We start from the raw sequence: 25,911 nt of genomic DNA on the forward strand, positions 1-25,911 counted from the left end.
GCTTGTTCTGTTGATTTTGTTTACCCCTGCAGATGACACAGAGAGGGGCTTACATAGTATCCAGTATCCATAGGTGGCACAAGGGACAGTCAGGAGCAGTTCCCTTCAAGCTGTGGCTGTGGTCTTATTACACCACCTTTGTGGAAAGTATGTACATCAATTTTAATTGTTTGAGTTAAGGCCCGTACACACTGGCCGATATATCGGCCATTCTCTTGAATGGCCGATATATCGCAGGTCTGTGAACTCCGTCGTTCACAGACGTATCGCGTCGGCCCCGCAGCACAGCCGACGGCCAATATATCTAACGATATATTGGCGCGTCGCTGTGTGTGTACGGCGTTCGGCCGACCGCCCGTACACATGCTGCGGCGGCCGGCGGTGATTGACAGCTGAACTGGGCAGGCGTGTGTACACGCCCGCCCAGTTCATGACGTCAGTCCCCGACGGATAGGGCAGTGTGTATGCTCAACACACTGCCCGATCCGTCCATAGATATATCTGCAGATCAATTGATCTGCAGATATATCTTTCCAGTGTGTACCCACCTTTAGACTGGTACTGATTACTTTTCTGTGCTTTTTATAGGATACGGTCATTAGGTCGACAACACTTAGGTCGACAGTCATTAGGTCAACCACTATTGGTCGACATGCATTCGGTCGACATGGTCACTAGGTCGACATGGTCGTTTAGTTGACATGAACATGGTCGACATGGGTTTTTATTTAAAAAAAAATTGAACTTTTTCATACTTTACGATCCACGTGGAATACGATTGGGAATAGTAACCTGAGCCGAGCACAGCGGTAGCAGAGCGAGGCACCTTGCCCAAAGCATGGCGAGTGAAGCAAACCATGCATGGGGACACGGTGCACTAATTGGGGTTCCCCGTCACTTTACGAAGGAAACGGCCCAAAAAAAGTTTTTTTAAAAGCCCATGTCGACCATTTTCTATGTCGACCTTGTTCATGTCGACGTAATGACCATGTCGACCTTTTGCCCATGTCAACCTAATGCATGTCGACCAATAGTGGTCGACCTAATGACTGTCGACCTAAGTGTGATCGACCTAATGACCCATACCCGCTTTTCATGGCCACTATTATTAGTAAATCTAATTAAAGCTGTGACTTCTTTATACCAAATATGTTTTTTTGGGGGGGTTGATTGTTTGAACATGGTTCGTTAGAGAATATCAACCACTCAGTGATTCAGAAAAGATAGAAGTGATGATTTCCCAGGAGCACAGCAATCGGGCTCCTGCCAGTCCACAACCTGTTTATAGCCTCATGCAGTACCAGTTGGAAAGGCAAATGTTACCTCTTAAGTACAGTATATCAGATGAATACATGGCTATTTTCACATATTTTTAACATAAGCCACTAAAGGAACATCCCCACATATCTCTATCTACTCAAAGACAATGAAAGGTCTAGTTAGCAGACAAAGAGCCAGATATAATGATGCCCAAGTTCGGCGGACTTGCGGGATATACAGCCCACTCACCAGGCAAACCATGCGTTGGAAGTGGGTCCAGTATAAAATGCCGGTTCTCGGGATCCCGGTGGTCATAATACCAACGCCATGATCCTGATGTTGGAAAGACCGACAGGGCTGAGTGTTCTCCCCCACCCCTAACCCTCTGTTCCCGCAGCCTAACCCTAACCTCTCCCCTTAGTGCCTGACCCTAACTAATCCCAGAGGTGCCTAAACCTAACTTTTCTTCCCCACTGCCTAATCCTGACCATCCCTTCCCGGCAGCCTAACCCTAACCTCCCCCCTTAGTGCCTGACCTGAACTACCCCCCCCCCCCCCAGAGGTGCCTAAACCTAAGTCCCCGTCCCTGCTGCTTAACCCTAACCCTCCCTCCACACAGACTAAACCTAACCTACCCCACCCACCCCAAACCCCGCAGCCTAAACCTAACTGATATCTGCACCTAACCCCGCCCCCTCCCGGCCCTAAACCTAAACCGGCAGCTCAGGGCCGGATCTAGACTTTGTGGCGCCCCGGGCAAAACATAGGGGTGTGGCTTCACAGAGAAGGGGCATGGTCAGTTATGCACCCTGTAGAGTTGTGCCCCCAGTAGAATTGTGCCCCCTAGTTGTGCCGTGCCCCCAGTACTGTGCCCCCTGTAGAGTTGTGCCCCCTAGTTGTGCCGTGCCCCCTGTGGAGTTGTGCCCCCTAGTTGCGCTGCTTAAAAAATAAAGAAATATAAATTAATACTTACAATCCCCGCTCCTGCTTTTACCGACTGCTGCTGCTCTGATCTATGGGAGAGACGTCATGATGTCTCTCCCATAGCACCGCATAGACACTAGAGGTCAATTATGACCCCTAGTGTCTATGTGCCGCTCCCACAATTCAGTGCGGTGCACGATGACTTCATCATGCACCGCACAGCACCGCATCTACCGAGCACTGGGGGGCACCAGTAGCGGATCTTGCCATGGGGGCGGCGCCCTGGGCAAAAATCCTGTGTGCCCGTAGCAAGATCCGCTACTGCGGCAGCTATACTTATGGGCGGGATGCCGGCTGACGGGATTTTATTGTCGGAATTTGGCTGCCTGGATCTCAACAGCCGGCATTCTCACTGCATCCCTTGTAAGTGATTGCGCCTTTGAAAAATGTCCAAGTTCAGCCAGCATCCCGAATGGCCACCAAACTCAGGCGTCATTACATCCGGCCCATAAGATTTATTTTGGAAAATAAGAGCACATAATAAAATTATACATAAGCGCACAAAGGGGGCAATTCAATTAACCACAAATCGCAGTTTGTTCCACCTCGCATAAATGTGTGTTTCCTGTTTGTGTACAAGTAATTGCAGAACTAAAATTCAAAACATTTGTAAATTGACTGGGATGATAAGAAATAATTATGTAGTATTTTTGCAAGTAAGGCTTAAGGGCTTTTTTTTATTTATTTTTTATTTATTCATTCATATTTGTGAGCTATAGTAAAAAAAAAAATGTTTTCCTGAATATTTGACTCATTTATAAAATGCAATATTTCCTTTGGAGGACATGACTTCAGGTGAGTGTTCTTCCTGTGAACTAGCATTTGCCCACTGTAGTTTAACCTTTTCCATGCCAGAGGAGGTGTGCTGTGTTTAAGGGTGTGTTTAAGGGTTAAGAGTAGAGTAGTGCCCTTCTCACCCACACATAGAGGATCTCACACGTCCATCCCGATTCCAAGTTTAAATTCCTCCACTGTTGTGTGAAACCGTGGTGTCTTGTGTTTACCTTCTGCAGTCAATAAATCCCTGCTTGATGTGGGAATGTAATACATATCTAAACACAAGGCTTTCTCCTGTACACTTCTATTACATTCCATGTTTTTTGTTTTTGTTTTTTATGTTGCTGGTTTTAATAACAAGGGAGGTGGAAGGAATTTGTATCTCTCTGATGACCATGAATAATATACCTCTCCGAGTAAAGTAGAATATTATACATGATTTTACAAGAACTCTGAGGCTAAAAAATTGATAAGTTGCTGCGAAAGGTTAGTTTATTTACATCGTTTTCATGATGTTTAATGTATTTTTCCATTAAGTGTCATCAGATGACTTTTCGGGGTATTTGAAGAAGAAAATCTTGTTGGGACAGGGCCGGTTTAAGGGCCTAATTCAGACCTGATCGCAGCAGCAAAATTGTTCTCTAATGGGCAAAACCACGTGCGCTGCTGGGGAGGCAGATATAACATGTGCAGAGAGAGTTACATTTGAGTGAGTTATTTTATTTGTGTGCAGAGTAAATACTGGCTGCTTTAATTTTACACTACAATTTAGATTTCAGTTTGAACACACCCCACCCAAAACTAACTCTCTCTGCACATGTTATATCTGCCCCACCTGCAGTACACATGGTTTTGCCCATTAGAGAACAACTTTGCTGCTGTGATCAGGTCTGAATTAGGCCCTAAGGCTGGTGGGGGCTAAGGTCATTTTTACAATGTCATTTCACCCCACTGTATTGCGAGGCCTGTAGGCAGGGTCTTAATAAAGGGTATTACATATAAATACAAGTGTGCCAGTTTTCTCATATACGCCTTGGGTCCCTGTATGGCTTACAGTGTATCCGGAAAGTATTCCCTGCTCTTCACTTTTTCCACATTTTGCTATGTTACAACCTTATTCCAAAATGGAATAAATTAATTTTCCCCTCAAAATTCTACATACAACACCACATAATGACAATGTGAAAAAAGTTTTTTTGAGATTTTCCAAATTTACTAAACATAAAAAACTAAGAAATCACATGTATATAAGTATTCACAGTCTTTGCTCAATACTTTGTTCATGCACCTTTAGCAGGAGTTATAGCCTCAAGTCTTTTTGAATATGATGCCACAAGCTTGGCACACCTATCTTTGGGCTGTTTGGCCCATTCCTCTTTGCAGCACCTCTCAAGTTCCATCAGGTTGGATGGGAAGCGTCGGTACACAGCCATTTTCAGATCTTTCCAGAGATGTTCAATCGGATTCAAGTCTGGGCTCTGGCTGGGCCACTCAAGGATATTCACAGAGTTGTCCTGAAGCCACTCCTCTGATATCTGGGCTGTGTGCTTAGGGTCGTTGTCCTGCTGAAAGATAAACCGTCGCCCCAGTCTGAGGTCAAGAGTGCTCTGGGGCAGGTTTTCATCCAGGATGTCTCTGTCCATTGCTGCATTCATCTTTCCCTCTATCCTGACTAGTCTCTCAGTTCCTGCCGCTGAAAAACATCCCCATAGCATGATGCTGCCACCACCATGCTTTACTGTAGGGATGATATTGGCCAGGTGATGAGTGGTGCCTGGTTTCCTCCAAACATGACGCCTGGCATTCACATCAAAAAGTTAAATTTTTGTCTCATCAGACCAGAGAATTTTGTTTCTCATGGTCTGAGAGTTCTTCATGTGCATTTTGGCAAACTCTAATTGGGCTGCCATGTGCTTTTTACTAAGGAGTGGCTTCCGCTTGGCCACTCTACCATATAGGTCTGATTGGTGGATTGCTGCAGAGATGGTTGTCCTTCTGGAAGGTTCTCCTCATTGCACTGAGGAATGCTGTAGCTCTGACAGAGTGATCATCGGGTTCTTGGTCACCTCCCTGACTAGGGCCCTTCTCCCCGATCACTCAGTTTAGACAGACGGCCAGCTCTAGGAAGAGTCCTGGTGGTTCTGAACTTCTTCCATTTATGGATAATGGAGGCCATTGTACTCACTGGGACCTTAAAACCAGCAGATATTTTTCTGTACCCTTCCCCAGATTTGTGCCTTGAGACAATCCTGTCTCGGAGGTCTACAGACAATTCCTTTGACTTCATGCTTGGTTTGTGCTCAGACATGCACTGTCAAGTGTGGGACCTTATATAGACAGCTGTGTGCTTTTCCAAACCATGTCCAATCAACTGAATTTACCACAGGAGGACTCCAATTAAGCTGTAGGAACATCTCAAGGAGGATCAGTGGAAACAGGATGCACCTGAGCTCAATTTTGAGCTTCATGGCAAAGGCTGTGAATACTTATGCACATGTGATTTCTTAGATTTTTTTTTTAAATAAATTAGCAAAAATCTCTAAAAAAAAAAACATTTTTCCACATTGTCATTATGGGGTATTGTGTGTAGAATTTTGAGGACAAAAATTAATTTATTCCATTTTGGAAGAAGGCTGTAACATAACAAAATGTGGAAAAAGTGAAGCGTTGTGAATACTTTCCGGAAGTACTGTATCTCCCACAGAGCAACCTTTGTAGTGCACCCAATATGGCTGCCTCATCTTGTACATTTGTGGATGGGATGAAAAATACATGTATCCGACGGTTATGTTGGACCCTACTCCTAGTATTAGTATGCTGGCTCTACCCATTTTGTGTTATCTCTTCTTGGTGTAACCTATTCCAACCAGAGTAATCCGCCCAGATGGCTGCCTCACCAGGTAACTTGTGTGAGTGGCGTGGACAACCCATGGAAGTTATTACCTAAAATGTCTGCACCAAACCCTGCAATTATGCTTATTGTACTATCTAGGTTTTTGTTGGTCTTAATTATTTCTGTATGGTTTTGTACTTGTAGGTCTAAATTCTCTGTATTATGTATCATGTTTTTTGTGTATGTAAAGCGACTATGAGTCCTGCGGGAGAAAATTATTATTATTACTAATATTGCTAGCAAAGCCCCCCCTCCACCCCGAGGCGCAGGAGGGAGACTTCCTACTGAGAAATGCAATGTGTCGTGGGGCCCCTAATGTGTGAGGGCATGGACAGCCTCCCCTCCCTTAAGCTGGTATTTTCTGTTGCTTCTTCCAGGATTTAACCCAGCGTTCTTCCTACACACGCAAGTAATCCCACTGGGGGAAAAAAAAAAAAAAACGAATTGGTCATGAGGTGAGATAGCAAAAATTACAGTTCTCTAGACTTTAATTCTAATTGTTGTTTTTTTCAAAATTAAAATGCTTCTTCTTGTCCTCAGCAGACCTTCATGCTGCTTAGCATAGTTCCAGACCCAGAGAAGCCAGCCTTTTTAATTTGAGACAATGGGGAGTCGTACCTCGTAGGGAGCAGTGGCAAATTTCCCATTAGGCACTTGAGGCATGTGCCTAGGGGTGGCACTTGTTGGGGGGCGGCACTTGGATGCTTGTGTTGTTTACTGGCAGCCTGAAATGTAAAAGTAACTGCTAAATATTTCCACTGTACTGTATGCCATCTTGATTGGAGTGTAAATGGGTAGGACGTGCACATACTGCTCCTGTGATGTCCTGCTTAGTAAATATATATACAAACTAATTAAAAATAAAAAAGAAGTCATAGTGGCTTTTTTATTATTATATTAAATTGTCTTTCCTCAAATAAAAGCTTATAACCAATCAATGAAAATAATAAAATTAAGCAGGGGCCCCTAAATCTGCCCCTGATATGGTGCCCTGGAGTACAAGTGGAAGGGTTTCTCCTCCAGTACAGATTTTCCTAAGGAATTGATGGGACTTTAAATGATGGCACCCGGCAGCCTCCAGATTGTTGGAAATTGGCAGGGGGTACATTTCCGCTGGACCCTCAGGGGTGTGCAACTGAAGAAGTGCTGCACCTTCTGGAGCTCTCCATAGATCAATCCCATAAATATACTGGCAGGTTAATTGGCTCCCAACAAAAATGAACCTTAGTGTCAATGTGTGTGTTTGTACATGTGGTAGGGAATATAGATTGTAAGCTCCACTGGGGCAGGGACTGATGTGAATGGGCAAATATTCTCTGTAAAGTGCTGCGGAATATGTGTGCGCTATATAAATAACTGGTAATAAATAAATAAATAAATAATATTTTCTTTTGTGTGGATTCTCTTGTGTATGACATTGCCCATACTGAGTTGTTCATAAAGTTTGCTATTTCTGTTATGTCTAGCTCTCTTGAATGTTACTTTTTATTAAGTACTGTAAATTGACATACTGTAGTAAGAAAAAGTGCTAGAGCTGTTCATGTTCACTATAATAAAGATAAACAGTATGCTGATTGGTGCATGGCTGGAGCTATCCACCAATCAGAGTTCTTACAAACATTCACTATATGGAAGCGTGTGGAAAGATGTCGTGGATCCGTAGGAGGGGCTGTTATGATTTTTTTTTCTCTATCGTCCTAAGTGGATGCTGGGGTTCCTGAAAGGACCATGGGGAATAGCGGCTCCGCAGGAGACAGGGCACAAAAAAGTAAAGCTTTACTAGGTCAGGTGGTGTGCACTGGCTCCTCCCCCCATGACCCTCCTCCAGACTCCAGTTGGATTTTGTGCCCGAACGAGAAGGGTGCAATCTAGGTGGCTCTCCTAAAGAGCTGCTTAGAGAAAGTTTAGTTTAGGTTTTTTTCTTTACAGTGAGTCCTGCTGGCAACAGGATCACTGCAACGTGGGACTTAGGGGGAAAGTAGTAAACTCACCTGCATGCAGAGTGGATTTGCTGCTTGGCTACTGGACACCATTAGCTCCAGAGGGATCGAACACAGGCCCAGCCGTGGAGTCCGGTCCCGGAGCCGCGCCGCCGACCCCCTTGCAGATGCTGAAGCGTGAAGAGGTCCGGAAACCGGCGGCTGAAGACTCCTCAGTCTTCATAAGGTAGCGCACAGCACTGCAGCTGTGCGCCATTTTCCTCTCAGCACACTTCACTGGGCAGTCACTGAGGGTGCAGAGCGCTGGGGGGGGGCGCTCTGAGAGGCAAATATAAACCTTATACAAGGCTAAAAATACCTCACATATAGCCCATAGGGGCTATATGGAGATATTTAACCCCTGCCTGACTGGAAAAATAGCGGGAGAAGAACCCGCCGAAAAAGGGGCGGGGCCTATCTCCTCAGCACACGGCGCCATTTTCTGTCACAGCTCCGCTGGTCAGAACGGCTCCCAGGTCTCTCCCCTGCACTGCACTACAGAAACAGGGTAAAACAGAGAGGGGGGGCACATTAATGGCTATATATATATATATTAAAGCAGCTATAAGGGAGCACTTAATATAAGGATATCCCTTGTATATATAGCGCTTTGTGGTGTGTGCTGGCAGACTCTCCCTCTGTCTCCCCAAAAGGGCTAGTGGGTCCTGTCTTCATTAGAGCATTCCCTGTGAGTTTGCGGTGTGTGTCGGTACGTGGTGTCGACATGTATGAGGACGATATTGGTGTGGAGGCGGAGAAATTGCCAAATATGCAGATGTCACCCCCCAGGGGGTCGACACCAGAATGGATGCCTTTATTTGTGGAATTACGTGATGGTTTATCTTCCCTTAAACAGTCAGTTGAGGACATGAGGCGGCCGGACAATCAATTAATGCCTGTCCAGGCGCCTCAAACACCGTCAGGGGCTGTAAAACGCCCTTTGCCTCAGTCGGTCGACACAGACCCAGACACGGGCACTGATTCCAGTGACGACGGTAGAAATTCAAACGTATTTTCCAGTAGGGCCACACGTTATATGATTTTGGCAATGAAGGAGACGTTACATTTAGCTGATACTACAGATACCGTAAAACAGGGTATTATGTATGGTGTGAAAAAACTACAAACAGTTTTTCCTGAATCAGAAGAATTAAATGACGTGTGTGATGAAGCGTGGGTTGCTCCTGATAAAAAGTTGATAATTTCAAAAAAGTTATTGGCATTATACCCTTTCCCGCCAGAGGTTAGGGCGCGCTGGGAAACACCCCCTAAGGTGGACAAGGCGCTCACACGCTTATCCAAACAAGTGGCGTTACCCTCTCCTGAGACGGCCGCACTTAAGGATCCATCAGATAGAAAGATGGAAGTTATTCAAAAGAATATATACACACATGCAGGTGTTATACTACGACCAGCTATAGCAACTGCCTGGATGTGCAGTGCTGGAGTAGTTTGGTCAGAATCCCTGATTGAAAATATTGATACCCTAGATAGGGACAATGTTTTACTGTCGTTAGAACAAATAAAGGATGCATTTATCTATATGCGTGATGCACAGAGGGATATTTGCACACTGGCATCTCGGATGAGTGCTATGTCCATTTCAGCCAGAAGAGCCTTATGGACACGACAGTGGACAGGCGATGCGGATTCAAAACGTCACATGGAGGTTTTGCCGTATAAAGGGGAGGAGTTATTTGGAGTTGGTCTATCAGACTTGGTGGCCACGGCTACTGCCGGGAAATCCACTTTTTTACCTCAAGTCACTCCCCAACAGAGAAAGGCACCGACCTTTCAACCGCAGCCTTTTCGCTCCTACAAAAATAAGAGAGCAAAGGGCTTGTCGTACCTGCCACGAGGCAGAGGAAGAGGGAAGAGACACCAACAGGCAGCTCCTTCCCAGGAACAGAAGCCCTCCCCGGCTCCTGCAAAAACCTCAGCATGACGCTGGGGCCTCTCAAGCGGACTCGGGGACAGTGGGGGGCCGTCTCAAAAATTACAGCGCGCAGTGGGCTCACTCGCAGGTAGACCCCTGGATCCTGCAGATAATATCTCAGGGGTACAGGTTGGAATTAGAGACGGATCCTCCTCATCGTTTCCTGAAGTCTGCCTTACCAACCGTCTCTTCCGAAAGGGAGAGGGTGTTGGAAGCCATTCACAAGCTGTACGCTCAGCAGGTGATAGTCAAAGTACCCCTATTACAACAAGGAAAGGGGTATTATTCCACTCTATTTGTGGTACCGAAGCCGGATGGCTCGGTAAGGCCTATTCTAAATCTGAAGTCCTTGAACCTCTACATAAAAAAGTTCAAGTTCAAGATGGAGTCACTCAGAGCAGTGATAGCGAACCTGGAAGAAGGGGACTTTATGGTATCCTTGGACATCAAGGATGCGTATCTACACGTTCCGATTTACCCCGCACACCAGGGGTACCTCAGGTTCATTGTTCAAAACTGTCACTATCAGTTTCAGACGCTGCCGTTCGGATTGTCCACGGCGCCTCGGGTCTTTACCAAGGTAATGGCCGAGATGATGATTCTTCTTCGAAGAAAAGGCGTATTAGTTATCCCATACTTGGACGATCTCCTAATAAGGGCAAGGTCCAGAGAACAGCTGGAGACAGCTTTAGCACTATCTCAAGAGGTGCTAAGACAACACGGGTGGATTCTGAATATTCCAAAATCCCATTTAATCCCGACAACTCGTCTGCTGTTCCTAGGAATGATTCTGGACACGGTTCAGAAAAAGGTTTTCCTTCCAGAGGAAAAAGCCAAGGAGTTATCCGATCTGGTCAGGAACCTCCTAAAACCAGGAAAAGTGTCAGTACATCAATGCACAAGAGTCCTGGGAAAAATGGTGGCTTCTTACGAAGCAATTCCATTCGGCAGATTCCATGCAAGAATATTCCAAAGGGATCTGTTGGACAAATGGTCAGGGTCGCATCTGCAGATGCACCTGCGAATAACCCTGTCACCAAAGACAAGGGTGTCACTTCTGTGGTGGTTGCAGAAGGCTCACCTATTAGAAGGCCGCAGATTCGGCATTCAGGATTGGATCCTGGTGACCACGGACGCCAGCCTGAGAGGCTGGGGAGCAGTCACACAAGGAAGAAACTTCCAGGGAGTATGGACGAGTCTGGAAAAGTCTCTTCACATAAACATTCTGGAACTAAGAGCAATCTACAATGCTCTAAGCCAGGCGGAACTTCTCCTGCAAGGAAAGCCGGTGTTGATTCAGTCGGACAACATCACGGCGGTCGCCCATGTAAACAGGCAGGGCGGCACAAGAAGCAGGAGTGCAATGGCAGAAACTGCCAAGATTCTTCGCTGGGCGGAGAATCACGTGATAGCACTGTCAGCAGTGTTCATCCCGGGCGTGGACAACTGGGAAGCAGACTTCCTCAGCAGACACGATCTTCATCCGGGAGAGTGGGGTCTACATCCAGAAGTCTTCAACATGTTAATAGACCGTTGGGAAAGACCAATTGTAGACATGATGGCGTCTCGCCTCAACAAGAAACTGGACAAATATTGCGCCAGGTCAAGAGATCCACAGGCAATAGCTGTGGACGCACTGGTAACTCCTTGGGTGTACCAGTCAGTGTATGTGTTTCCTCCTCTGCCGCTCATACCAAAGGTATTGAAGATCATACGGCAAAGAAGAGTAAGAACAATACTAGTGGTTCCGGATTGGCCGAGAAGGACTTGGTATCCGGAACTTCAAGAGATGCTCACGGACGAACCGTGGCCTCTATCTCTGAGAAGGGACCTGCTACAGCAGGGTCCCTGTCTTTTTCAAGACTTACCGCGGCTGCGTTTGACGGCATGGCGGTTGAACGCCAGATCCTAAAAGGGAAAGGCATTCCAGAAGAAGTCATTCCTACCTTGATTAAGGCACGGAAGGAAGTCACCGTGAAACATTATCACCGCATTTGGCGAAAATATGTAGCGTGGTGCGAGGATCGGAGGGTTCCGACGGAGGAATTCCAACTGGGTCGTTTCCTACATTTCCTGCAATCAGGATTATCTATGGGTCTAAAATTGGGATCCATTAAGGTTCAAATTTCGGCCCTGTCAATATTCTTCCAAAAAGAATTGGCCTCTGTCCCTGAGGTCCAGACTTTTGTCAAGGGAGTACTGCATATACAGCCTCCTGTGGTGCCTCCGGTGGCACCGTGGGATCTAAATGTAGTTTTAGATTTCCTCAAATCCCATTGGTTTGAACCATTGAAAAAGGTGGATTTGAAATATCTCACATTGAAAGTGACTATGTTACTAGCCCTGGCCTCTGCCAGGAGAGTATCTGAATTGGCGGCTTTATCTTATAAAAGTCCTTATCTAATCTTCCATTCGGATAGGGCAGAACTGCGGACTCGTCCGCATTTTCTCCCTAAAGTGGTATCAGCATTTCATCTGAACCAACCTATTGTGGTGCCTGCGGCCACTAGCGACTTGGAGGACTCCAAGTTGTTGGACGTTGTCAGAGCCTTAAAAATATACATTGCAAGGACGGCTGGAGTCAGAAAATCTGACTCGCTGTTTATATTGTATGCACCCAACAAGTTGGGCGCACCTGCTTCTAAGCAGTCGATTGCTCGTTGGATTTGTAACACAATTCAACTTGCACATTCTGTGGCAGGCCTGCCACAGCCTAAAACTGTAAAAGCCCACTCCACAAGGAAGGTGGGCTCATCTTGGGCGGCTGCCCGAGGGGTCTCGGCATTACAACTCTGCCGAGCAGCTACGTGGTCGGGGGAGAACACGTTTGTAAAATTTTACAAATTTGATACCCTGGCAAAGGAGGACCTGGAGTTCTCTCATTCGGTGCTGCAGAGTCATCCGCACTCTCCCGCCCGTTTGGGAGCTTTGGTATAATCCCCATGGTCCTTTCAGGAACCCCAGCATCCACTTAGGACGATAGAGAAAATAAGAATTTACTTACCGATAATTCTATTTCTCGGAGTCCGTAGTGGATGCTGGGCGCCCATCCCAAGTGCGGATTATCTGCAATACTTGTACATAGTTATTGTTAACTAATTCGGGTTATTGTTAAGGAGCCATCTTTAAGAGGCCTTTTCTGTTGTCATACTGTTAACTGGGTTTAGATCACAAGTTGTACGGTGTGATTGGTGTGGCTGGTATGAGTCTTACCCGGGATTCAAAATGCCTCCCTTATTGTGTATGCTCGTCCGGGCACAGTACCTAACTGGAGTCTGGAGGAGGGTCATGGGGGGAGGAGCCAGTGCACACCACCTGACCTAGTAAAGCTTTACTTTTTTGTGCCCTGTCTCCTGCGGAGCCGCTATTCCCCATGGTCCTTTCAGGAACCCCAGCATCCACTACGGACTCCGAGAAATAGAATTATCGGTAAGTAAATTCTTATTTTTTTTTTTATTCCCTTGAATAGGTGGGTAGGGGCCCTAATGCATTGCTTTACCCAAGGCCTACAATGCTGTTAAGACATCCCCGGGCATAGTTACATCAAATTGGGCGCATGTCACATTTATCCAGGAGCATGGCCAGCACCTGCCTCTGATGCATGTAACAGTCTCTTCCCATGGTGAGCAAGGACATACCTTGTTGCAGCTTCCCATGAGCCAGGACAAACATGTCAATGGTGGGACTGTCCCCTGAAATCTGGACTCTCTTGCTGAAATCATGACAGTTGGGCAGTAAAAGTTCATGAGAGTACTAGATCCTCCCTGTAAATTAGCTTCTAAGCCAGGGGTGGCCAACCAGTCAGAGGCAAAGAGCCATAAAAGGTCCGTAGTAAAGGGCAAGAGCCACTATCATGCGCGCGCCGTAGTGTGCGGCCAAAAATGGGGGCGTGGCCTAGTTTTCACAAAGCCGCACCCCATTTTTGTGCGCGCACCTTTCGGTATGACATTTGTAGGAGTATGACCATGTGTCATAACCCCGTTTTTAGTCATGTTGTACAGTGCCACATACATATAATGCCCCAGTACAGTGCCACATACATATAAAAAAATGCCAATAAATGGGTGCCTCCACACTGCCAGATACATATACCCCCCTCCACAGTGCCAGATACACATATGTCCACACAGTGCCAGATAAATATATGCCCCCAGTGCCAGATACACATGCCCCCACAGAACCAGATACACATGCCCCCACAGTGCCAGCTATGCCCCCAGTTCCAGATGCACATGTACCCACAGTGCCAGCTATGCCCCCAGTGCCAGATACACATGCCCCAACAGTGCCAGATATGCCTCCAGTGCAGATACACATGTCCTAACAGTGCCAGATATACCCCCAGTGCCAGATACACATGTCCACACAGTGCCAGCTATGCCCCCAGTGCCAGATACACAGGTCCTTACAGTACCAGATATGCCCTCAGTGCCAGCTACACATGTCCTTACAGTGCCAGCTATGCCCCCGTGCAGATACACATGTCCCCACAGTGCCAGCTAAGCCCCCAGTGCAGATACACATGTCCCCACAGTGCCAGCTATGCCCCCAGTGCAGATACACATGCCCCCACAGTGCCAGCTATGCTCCCAGTGCAGATACACATGCCCCCACAGTGCCAGCTATGCCCCCAGTGCAGACACACATGCCCCCACAGTGCCAGCTATGCCCCCAGCGCAGAGACTCATGCCCCCACAGTGCCAGATATGCCCCCAGCGCAGAGACTCATGCCCCGCAGTGCCAGCTATGCCCCCAGTGCAGATACACATGCCCCCACAGTGCCAGCTATTGCCCCAGTGCAGATACACATGCCCCCACAGTGCCAGCTATGCCCCCAGCGCAGACACACATGCCCCCACAGTGCCAGCTATGCCCCAGCGCAGATACACATGCCCCCACAGTGCCAGCTATGCCCTAGCGCAGACACACATGCCCCCACAGTGCCAGCTATGCTCCCAGCGCAGATACACTTGCCCCCACAGTGCCAGCTATGGCCACAGTGCAGATACACGTCCCCACAGTGGCTCGCCCCCCCCCCCCCCCCCCCCCAAGTGCTGCTCACCGTGCTGCTGCTGCTGCTGCTGTGAGGGGAGGCGGGGAGAGCGCGCGCCTCTCCTGTTCCTCTGACTCCGGTGGCAGTGTATATCTTCAATTCAGCGCCTGCCCGTGAGCCAATCAGAGCTCGCGATCCGGCAGCCAATCAGGAGCCTTAGCTGCCGGACCACGAGCTCTGATTGGCTCATGGTCCGGCACCGAATTGAAGCTAGACATCGCCGCAGGAGTCAGGGTAGGAGAGGCGCGCGCTGCGCTCTCCTCCCCTCTCCTCACACGCCGCTGAGAGTCCTTTGAAGTAGCGCAGCGGTGGCCGGGAGCGGATCTAGCCGCATGCGGACGATGAAAGAGCCGCATGCGGCTCGAGAGCCGCGGGTTGGCCACCCCTGTTCTAAGCAATCACTTAGCTTTCAACCAGGGTGTGCATGCACAGCAGTGACGTGCGATGGGATGAGGCAAGTGAGGCAGAGACTTTCCTGTCATACTAGCGTTTGTGCCAGAGTTTTGACTGTATAAAGTATATGAAAAATACAAATAATTTGTTTGAAATATCTTATTTGTATTATTCTAATCAATTTTCCAGCTGTATATACTGCTCCCTCTGTGTATAATGCCCACATGCACCCTTGGGCTCCTATATTGCGTGTAAATCTGGCTCTGGTTCTAGCCAGTGCCTCCTCAGCCATTTACCTCACCGCACATCCATGGTGCACAAGCTTTACACATCACAGACACATACAAAGGGAAAAATAACAATATGCAGGCACTGGTGAATTCTATCCAAAACTGGGAGCTTACTAACAGCCTTGCAAGGCTGTAATCTAGAACATCTTATTATTTTGTTCATTCCTTTAAAGTAAAAATAAAAACGTGGAACCTGATTCAGAGAATTACGTAAGTCCGATTTTTTACACATATCTTTGCTGTTTAATAATTTGTACAGATCAGGTCCTGTGATCTTAGTCGTAATACGGCTGGGTGAATGACAGTCTGCAGCCAGTTGGGGTTGCGGAGGTGGACTATTCCAGAAAACGGGGGAGTCAGCCCCATGATCTGGGTGTGCCGAAGCCAGTTGCTGCATCCTTAGAAATGGTTTCACTGGCCTCGGCTGCGTAGCTTTGGCAGACATCCTGAGTAACAGCAGGGCTACTCACGTGTCCGATGTTCATGCAGCAACCTCAGGGCTACTCACGTGTCCGATGTTCATGCAGCAACCTCAGGGCTACTCAGATGTCCGATGTTCATGCAGCAACCTCAGGGCTACTCAGATGTCCGATGTTCATGCAGCAACCTCAGGGATACTCATATGTCCGATGTTCATGCAGCAACCTCAGGGTTACTCAGATGTCAAATGTTCATGCAGTAACCTCAGGGTTACTCAGATGCCCGATGTTCATGCAGCAGCCTCAGGGCTACTCAGATGTCCGATGTTCATGCAGCAACCTCAGGGTTACTCAGATGTCCGATGTTCATGCAGCAACTTCAGGGTTACTCAGATGTGAAATGTTCATGCAGTAACCTCTGGGTTACTCAGATGTCCGATGTTCATGCAGTAACCTCTGGGTTACTCAGATGTCCGAAGTTCATGCAGCAACCTCAGGGTTACTCAGATGTCAAATGTTCATGTAGTAACCTCTGGGTTACTCAGATGTCCGATGTTCATGCAGCAACCTCAGGGTTACTCAGATGTCCGATGTTCATGCAGCAACCTCAGGGTTACTCAGATGTCCGATGTTCATGCAGCAACTTCAGGGTTACTCAGATGTCCAATATTCATGCAGTAACCTCGGGGTTACTCAGATGTCCGATGTTCATGCAGCAACCTCAGGGTTACTCAGATGTCCGATGTTCATGCAACAACCTCAGGGTTACTCAGATGTCCGATGTTCATGCAGCAACCTCAGGGTTACTCAGATGTCCGATGTTCATGCAGCAACCTCAGGGTTACTCAGATGTCCGATGTTCATGCAGCAACCTCAGGGTTACTCAGATGTCCGATGTTCATGCAACAACCTCAGGGTTACTCAGATGTCCGATGTTCATGCAGCAACCTCAGGGTTACTCAGATGTCCGATGTTCATGCAGCAACCTCAGGGTTACTCAGATGTCCGATGTTCATGCAGCAACCTCAGGGTTACTCAGATGTCCGATGTTCATGCAGCAACCTCAGGGTTACTCAGATGTCTGATGTTCCGCAGAGAATCCCTTTCTGCGTCTTTGGATGCAGCAAGTGGATTACAGAAGCCTGCAGTGGGCTTCTTTTTACTTAAAATGCCTCCTACAGTTTTTGCATATTTTGGCACAGCGGTGCCTCTAACGAAAATATATGAATCAGGCCCTTAATACGATGGTAAAGAAAGTCTTGCAATGAAAAGTATTTAGCTTTGCAATAGAAAACATAACCTTACAGCAAACCAAGCAGTCATATGTTGAACTGAATAGCAGCAGGCCTTACTCACCTTCATTTTGTTGGCTCCTGTGTTTTGAAAAGCACAGCCTTCGGCCTTACTGTCAATTGTGCAGAACCCTTGTGAAAATGTATACATCTGAGCCGTCTTCCTATATCATTGTGGTTGAGCCAAACGCTGGCTAATTGGCTTGACATGGTATTGAAATGTAATGCATACACTGGGTGCAGTTGTGGCCATGGAAGGTAAACACGGCTGATGTGAAACACCAGGCGGAATGTTCAGCTGGGATTGGATTTTTGTTTCATGGGACAACCACTGCAAGGGAGGAGAAGTGACATTTAGGATTAAATTCCATAATCACTTTTGGTTTTTGGGACCTTCAAAGATGTGGAGCAGACATCCTGTGCCCCACAAGTACGCAAGGCTGTTAACCCATTATGAGCTGAATACAAACAGTATTTGATATTTCCTATTATCAGAATTACAAAACTTTCATAGTTGGCCAGTACACTCTCTGTTAAACATATTTATCGCCTAATTAGTTATTATTTAGTTACTATTGCTATGATATAATAGTAAAAAAATTTATTTTGAACTTTAACTCACCAAGGGGGTCATTCCGACCCGGTTCTTCGCTGCGGTGCGAACGGGTCAAGAATGCAAATGTGCGGCGGATGCATTGTGCACGCCCGGCGTTGCCCGGCGATGCTGCCAGCGAGAAAAGTGATCGCAGCGGCGATCGCAAGAAGGCGGACAGGCGGGAGGCGTTCCGGGGCGGATACTCACTGTTTTCCAGGTGTGCTGAGTCCAACACAGGCGGATCCAGGCGTATGGAGGGCGGGTGTCTGACATCACAGCACTGGGTCTTGTTTTACTTGAAACTTTTTTTAACATAGCAGGGCTACACAAGCGATCGCAGCCCTGCTATGCTAAAATACACTCCTCCATAGGTGGCGTCAGGTTGATCGCACGAGCAGCAAAAAGTTGCTACGTGCAATCAACTCGGAATGACCCCCCAAGTGCAGTATTTCTTATATTGTACCTATTGCCTGCACGCACACTGTGGAGACAGGCATGTTATTGGCTAAGCTATTATTAACAAGATTGTAGATTCAATAGTTTCAATAGAAACTGGTAACATTGCTGTGGAATGAGGCATTGCATGTCTTAATGACGTCTTTTTTTCCTAGTGCATTAATAAACTTAATAATACTTCAGTTCACATAATGGTACCTATGCATAGATAACAGGTACACTGCCATTGCCAACCTCAGTCCTCAAGGCACTCTAAGGGGCTTATTTTTTTTTTTAGTAAGACAGATCGCATTCCCCATACTTATAATGGCAAATGCGATCTGACCAGATTTACTAAAAAAAAAAAAAAAGTGAATAAATACTGCAGTGTGCTCATGCTGGCGAGATCACAGGGCAGCACTGCGATAGGCAGGCATTTGTCAAGCTTTCTCTGCCCCTGGCAGAGAAAGCTGAGCGGAACCTGGCTCCAGTGATCAGCTCTGCGTGTCCAATGGACAAAAAAAAGTAAAAAAAACCAAAAAAACATACTTACCTGTCCGAGGAGCCGGTGTCTGCTGCTCCAGTGAGCACTGCCGGGCTCCGGGTCCCCCATATGCTGCAATGCGACCCCAGTGCAGTAAAGTGACGCTGCAAAATGGCAGCGCACTTTACAGCACCGGGGGTTACAGTGCAGGAGAAGGACCCGGCGCCTGGCAGCCTCCTGCAGCAGCGCGGACCGGCTCCCTGGACAGATGAGTATATTATCCTGCTGAGGGGGGTGTCCGCGGCGCGAGGGGGAAGTCGCGACGGTGGAGGTGTTGACAGGGTAGCGGCGATATTGGTGGGGGCGGCGCATGTGCAGCAGGACATTGGGATATTTTTTACAAAAAATACCCCGATGATGCTGCGAAGAGGCATCCCAGGTACAGAGCTTGACCGCAAGCTCTGTTCCTGCATGTGATAATTGATACATCCCTGCGATGTAATCAATTATCGCAGTGCGAGTTTGGGCGATTTTATCACCTGTCATCCACATCCTGGATGCGGATGGTGATAAATAGGCCCCTAACAGTCCAGGTTTTAGTGATAACCATGCTTGAGCACAGGTGACTTAGGGGGAAATACTAAGCAGTGAAAAGAGTGGAGAAGTGAGCCAGTGGAGAAGCTGCCATGGTAACCAATCAGCATTGACGTAACATTTAAAATTTGCATACTATAAAAGTATACAGAGCAGCTGATTGGTTGCCATGGGCAACTTCTACACTGGCTCACTTCTCCACTTTTATCACTGCTTAGTACATTTCCCTCTAAATTTTAGTACCTCAATTATTTTGATTTAGCCATCTGTGCTTAAGCCTGGATATCACTAAAACCTGCACTGTTAGCGGTATATTTACTACAGTGCAGGTTTTTAAATGTGGAGATGTTGCGCATGGCAACCAATCAGATTCTACTTATTTATATAGCACCTTCTAAAGGATAATAGCTAAAATCTGATTGGTTGCTATGGGCAACAACTCCAATTTTGAAAACCTGCCGTTTATTAAATATACCCCTTAGTGTGCATTGAGGACCCAGGTTGGAAATGTCTGCTGGGGATGCGTTTTGCATCCCAGCTGTTGGGATGCCAACGCCGGAATACTAACAACACTAAGGAGACCGGCGCCACCCCCCCAGAAGGGCTAGCCATAGTTGCCACCTCCGGAGGGTTAGGGTAGGGGAGGGTTAGAATACTTACGGTGTCAGGATCTTCAGTGTCGGGATGCCGCTGTCAGTCATGTGACCGCCAACATCCCGACCACTGGTATTACATACCGAACCCATTTGCGTGTATTGGGATGGGACGTGTCACTAGGGATCCACTGCAATTTATTATTTATTGTATTTGAACATGTCAAATTAAAGAGTACAAACACGTGCATTTCGGCAGGATTATGGCAGTGTTTAGTAACACTGCTATTTAGCAACACAGGAGATTTTGGATGTACTATATGTGCAATAAATGGGCTGGGATAGAACTCGGAAATAAAGTAATAGTGATAGCTATTACATTACTGTAAACCAGAGGTACTCAAACGCAGTCCTCAAGGCAGCCCAACAGTCCAGGATTTAGGTATATTCATGGCTCAGCATAGATGGTTAAATCAAATTGACTGAGGTGCTAATTAAGTCACCTGTGGCCATGCATGGATATACTTAAAACCTGGACCGTTGGGTTGCCTTGAGGACCGCGACTGTGAATCTCTGCTGTAGACTTTGTCAGTACAGCCTTTAAATGGAGGGGCTGTCCCAGACTGACTCTTAAAGGCCCTACACCAGAGGTTCTCAAACTCGGTCCTCGGGAGCCCACACAGTGCATGTTTTGCAGGTAACCCAGCAGGTGCACAGGTGTATTAATTACTCACTGACACATTTTAAAAGGTCCACAGGTGGAGCTAATTATTTCACTTGTGATTCTGTGAGGAGACCTGCAAAACATGCACTGTGTGGACCCCCGAGGACAGAGTTTGAGAACCTCTGCCCTACACACTGGGTGATATTTGTGAAAGATATAAACGATCTCGTTCATCAACGAACGAGGTCCCGTTCATATCTAAAAGTGTGGAGGCACCAGCGATGAACGATGCGCGGCCCCGCGCTCGTTCATCGCTGGTGCCCCGTCGCTTGTGCATGCAGGCCAATATGGACGATCTCATCCATATTTGCCTGCACTGCTATGGAGCCGGGTGACGGGGGGAGTGAAGAAACTTTACTCCCCCCGTCACTACCCCCCCGCCACCGGGTCGCCCGTCGGCCGTATCCGCCATCGGGCAGCTCGTTGGTGGATCGCAAGTGTGTAGGGCCCTTAAGGGGCATATTTACGAAAGGTCAATTTCCATTGATTTCTATCACTTTCAGACAGATCTAAATCCATGTTTCATCTATTTTAATTGAGCTTTAGTAAATAATTACCTAATGATAAATTGGTTCAAAGTATCATCTCTTATCATTGTGAAGAGCTGTGAAAAGAGATTATTTTTAATGGCATGTTTTGGTAAATCTACATAAATTAGTCTCAAAATAACTTTTCACTGTATGAAAGAATAAAATATGTGCAGAGAGGACACAGCAACATGGAGGATAGCTGCTAAACATTTACTGGTACCTGGGGAAATAGGGCCCTCATTCCGAGTTGTTCACTCGCTAGCTGCTTTTAGCAGCATTGCAAACGCTAGTCCGCCGCCCTCTGGGAGTGTATTTTAGCTTAGCAGAATAGCGAACGAAAGATTAGCAGAACTGCTACTAAATATTTTCTTGCAGTTTCTGAGTAGCTCCAGACCTACTCCTAGATTGCGATCAGCTCGGTCCGTTTAGTTCCTGGTTTGACATCATAAACACGCCCTGCGTTCGGCCAGCCACTCCCCCGTTTCTCCAGACACTCCCGCGTTTTTACCTGGCACGCCTGCGTTTTTTAGCACACTCCCGGAAAACGTTCAGTTACCACCCAGAAACGCCCCTAGAAACGCCCCTTTCCTGTCAATCACTCACCAATCAGCAGTGTGACTGAAAAGCGCTGCACAGACAACAGCAAAACTGCTACGTTTTTAGTTAAATAACTAAGCACATGCGCGCTGCTTACCATGCGCATGCACATTTAGCAACAAATCGCAGCATAGCGAAAATCGGCAACGAGCAAACAACTCGGAATGACCACCTATATCCATTAAAAAGTCTAAAGACAATGAAAAAAATATATTTCCATATTCTACCTGTACATACTCTATGTACTCAAGAAACAGGACCTTTCCATAGGAAGCATAACCTCACCTGCTGAAGGTGTTATGCAGTGGCTTTCAAATAATTTTGTATAATAAATACTTCATACCGAACAGGCACTTGGATCTTTTAGTCTGTGCTAACACTGCTGTTATGTAAGGTACAATGAGCCACTCTCTACTAAACTCTAATGAGTCCCAGCACTTCAGCTGCAGTTATGACCATTTATTTTGTGTTGTATTTATTTTCACAAAGAGGTTTTTTAAACAAATGTACCCAGCTCAACCACTAGCTTTTGCTTAAGGGGTTTAGTTAAGAATAAACATTATTTTGCTGCTGTTTAAACATTTGCCACCTGAACTACCTACAAAGTGGATCTCATTAACAGTCAAGGAGTTAATTTGTGTTGTTCTGTGTCATTTTAGAAATTAAATTGCCCTAATGTCTTGCTCTATGGTTTCCAAACAAAATAATTCTCCAAGGCAGACTCGTCTGTCTGTGATTTAGGCCTGTTTAGACAAACCTCAAGTGGCCCATTTTCCTCACCCATGTCCCCACCACAAGTTGGTACCTCCAGACTTCCCAGCAGATAGAGACTAAACATGAAGGAGGGAGGGCAGCTGAAGATAACTTTCGGCCCCGTAAAATTAACCACACAGCTATATTGAAACAAATTTCCATTTTAAAATAACTCAGAAGGAGAATTAAAGGTTCATATGAAACTGGTTGGCTTAGTACACTACCCAGAATCCTTTGTGCAACTTTTTGTCCACTATATGCGCATCTGGCAAATTAAAATAAAGTTTGCTATAGAGACTGAAAGATTAAATTAAAGATTAAAAGAAGAATCATTGTTCAGTAGAGTAAAGGCATTGTTATCAAGTACTGATACTTTCCAAATGTTTGACAGATAAAGATTCTTGAAAACTGTCTGCGTATGTGGATAACAAGTTTACTATAGGGGGTCAATTCAATTAGAAGCGAGTTTGGTCCATGAAACTCGCATACATTGCAGGATTGCACACACCCAAGAAATCTGAGATTCAGAAATGCCTATTTGTGGTACTTGCGACAAGGTTGCGTAACGTTTCTACAAAATGCCCACATGGGAGAAGTGCATGAAAAAGTGCGGGACCCATAAAAATTAGAGATGAGCAGGTTCGGTTCTCAGAGAACCGAACCCTACCAGACTTCACCACTCGAGCCCGGATCCGAGTCAGGCTCGGGTTTTCCCACCTGACTTGGAAACCAGAACGAGGCAAAACGTCATCATCCCGCTGCGGGATTCTCGCAGGGTTTGGATACCATATAAGGAGCCGCGCGTCCCCGCCATCCTCAGTGTCCTCAATGTCCGTGTCTTGTGCTGCATCTGTCCAGTCACAGTGGTTGTGTCCTCTGCTGCCATATGTCCACTGCTGCTGTATAAGTCCAGTCCAGTGTTACTGTGTTGTGTTGCATCAGTCCAGTGGTGGTGTCTTGTGCTGCATCAGTCCTGTCACAGTGGTGGTGTCCTCTGCTGCTATATGTCCAGTGCTGCTGTAGAAGTCCAGTCCAGTGGTGATGTGTTGTGCTGCATCAGTCCAGTGGTGGTGTGCTGTGCTGCATCAGTCCAGTCACAGTGGTTGTGTCCTCTGCTGCCATATGTCTAGTGCTGCTGTATAAGTCCATTGCAGTGGTGCTGTGTTGTCCTGCATCAGTCCAGTGGTGGTGTCCCTGTGCTGCCGTATATGTCCAGTGGTACTGCCGTATATGTCCAGTGATCTTGCCGTATATGTCCATTGATACTGCCGTATATGTCCAGCGGTATTCCGTATAAATCCAGTGATCCTTCCGTATAATTCCAGTGATGCTGCCATATAATTCCAGTGATCCTGCCGTATAATTCCAGTGATCCTGCCTTGTAAGTCCAGTGATCCTGCCGTATATGTCCATTGATACTGCCGTATATATCCAGCGGTACTGCCGTATATGTCCAGCGGTACTGCCGTATAAATCCAGTGATCCTGCCGTATAATTCCAGTGATCCTGCCGTATAAGTTCAGTGATCCTGCCGTATATGTCCATTGATACTGCCGTATATGTCCAGCGGTACTGCCGTATAAATTCAGTGATCCTGCCGTATAAATCCAGTGATCCTGCCGTATAATTCCAGTGATCCTGCCATATAATTCCAGTGGTACTGGCGTATAAGTCCAGTGATCCTGACATATAATTACAGTGGTACTGGTGTATAAGTCCAGTGGTACTGGTGTATAAATCCAGTAATCCTGCTGTATATGTTCATTGATTCTGCCGTATATGTCCAGCGGTACTGCCGTATAAATCCAGTGATCCAGTCGTATAATTCCTGTGATCCTGCCGTATAATTACAGTGATCCTGCCATATAATTACAGTGGTACTGGCGTATAAGTCCAGTCCAGTGACACTGCCGTATATATCCAGTGATACTGCCGTATATGTCCATTGATACTGCCGTATATGTCCAGTGGTACTGCCGTATATGTCCAGTGGTACTGCCGTATAAGTTCAGTGGTACTGGCGTATAAGTCCATTGATCCTGCCGTATAAGTCCAGTGATCCTGCCGTATATGTCCATTGATACTGCCGTATATGTCCAGCGGTACTGCCGTATAAATCCAGTGATCCTGCCGTATAATTACAGTGATCCTGCCGTATACATCCAGTGATCCTGCCGTATAATTACAGTGGTACTGGCGTGTAAGTCCAGTCCAGTGATACTGCCGTATATTTCCTGTGATACTGCCGTATATGTCCATTGATACTGCCGTATATGTCCAGTGGTACTGCCGTATATGTCCAGTGGTACTGCCGTATAACAAAACAGAAAAGTTGTACCAGCGCTTGCTGCTATGAAACAAATAATGAATTGTAGATATCTGAGCGGTTTAAATAAAAAGACTACACATTTATTAAAACCACATTAGGCAAACAATTAATAAATTCCTGATTAAAAGGTAAAGGCCATATAAACAACCTGCATGGGCATCATATTGCAATGAATTTTCCGTGAAAGCTGGCTAGGATTCACTCCAATGGAAATTGTCACTGGAAAGTACCTCCTTAATCGGCTAATAGCAGAATCCGATAATTTAGCAGTAGAGGAATATTCTCAGTGATGAGTAGGCAACAAGTCCACCTTGTGTAGAAAGCCAGAATTGGTCTGGTTCCAAATCAGCCACAGCGCAGGTGGGTGCCGAAGATAAGTTCCAAAACCAGGAGTGACCAAGAATTTGCCAGCATGTACAGCAATCTCAAATGCAGGTAGGAATAGAGCTTGCCCTATAATTTATTTAAAATGAATTACTGATTTGTGTATACCAAAAGCAAACAGTGATTGTGCAAACCAGAATAGGGTTGTCTATATTTCACATAGCAATGGTATAATAAGTATGTTTAATACCCAATTACAGGATATGTGCATCATGTAAATATATTCATACAGTAGATGCTGATGGAGAATGTACAGTATTTGGTCATATTCATTTGTACTTTTTACAGTGAGAATTAGTTTAAATACATATCAGCAATTGTGCATCTGGACAAGCGCTGCCATGTGGTAATTACTTTTAATAAACATTTTGCCTGTGTTTAGGAAGGAGGTCTAATTACATTACACTATGACAGCACGTATACTTTTCTAAGTCATAGAAGCACAAACCTGAATTCTGTCTCTTTTCATTCAACAGATCTGCAATACTAAATGGTGAGGTCAATTTTGGTGTTCTGCCCTATTGGTATATGTTATGAATGTGTGTTTATGCAAATACCTTCATTTCAACACACTGAATGTTGAACCAAGAAGACACAAACTAATGTTTCCATCTGTT

The 25,911-nt window shown here is 46.3% G+C and overlaps 1 long non-coding RNA gene across 2 annotated transcripts; it reads left to right on the plus strand.

The window, feature by feature from the left end:
- Positions 1-25,911, plus strand: LOC135057984 (uncharacterized). 2 transcript variants are annotated; one of them, XR_010244507.1, is made up of 3 exons: positions 1-147; positions 3,383-3,507; positions 25,771-25,911. It is a non-coding gene; the product is annotated as an uncharacterized LOC135057984 (long non-coding RNA). The 2 variants fall into 2 exon arrangements; XR_010244508.1 differs by lacking the exon at positions 25,771-25,911 and adding an exon at positions 6,292-6,369.

Source organism: Pseudophryne corroboree, chromosome 3 (assembly GCF_028390025.1).
Source record: "Pseudophryne corroboree isolate aPseCor3 chromosome 3, aPseCor3.hap2, whole genome shotgun sequence".
Taxonomy (NCBI): domain Eukaryota; kingdom Metazoa; phylum Chordata; class Amphibia; order Anura; family Myobatrachidae; genus Pseudophryne; species Pseudophryne corroboree.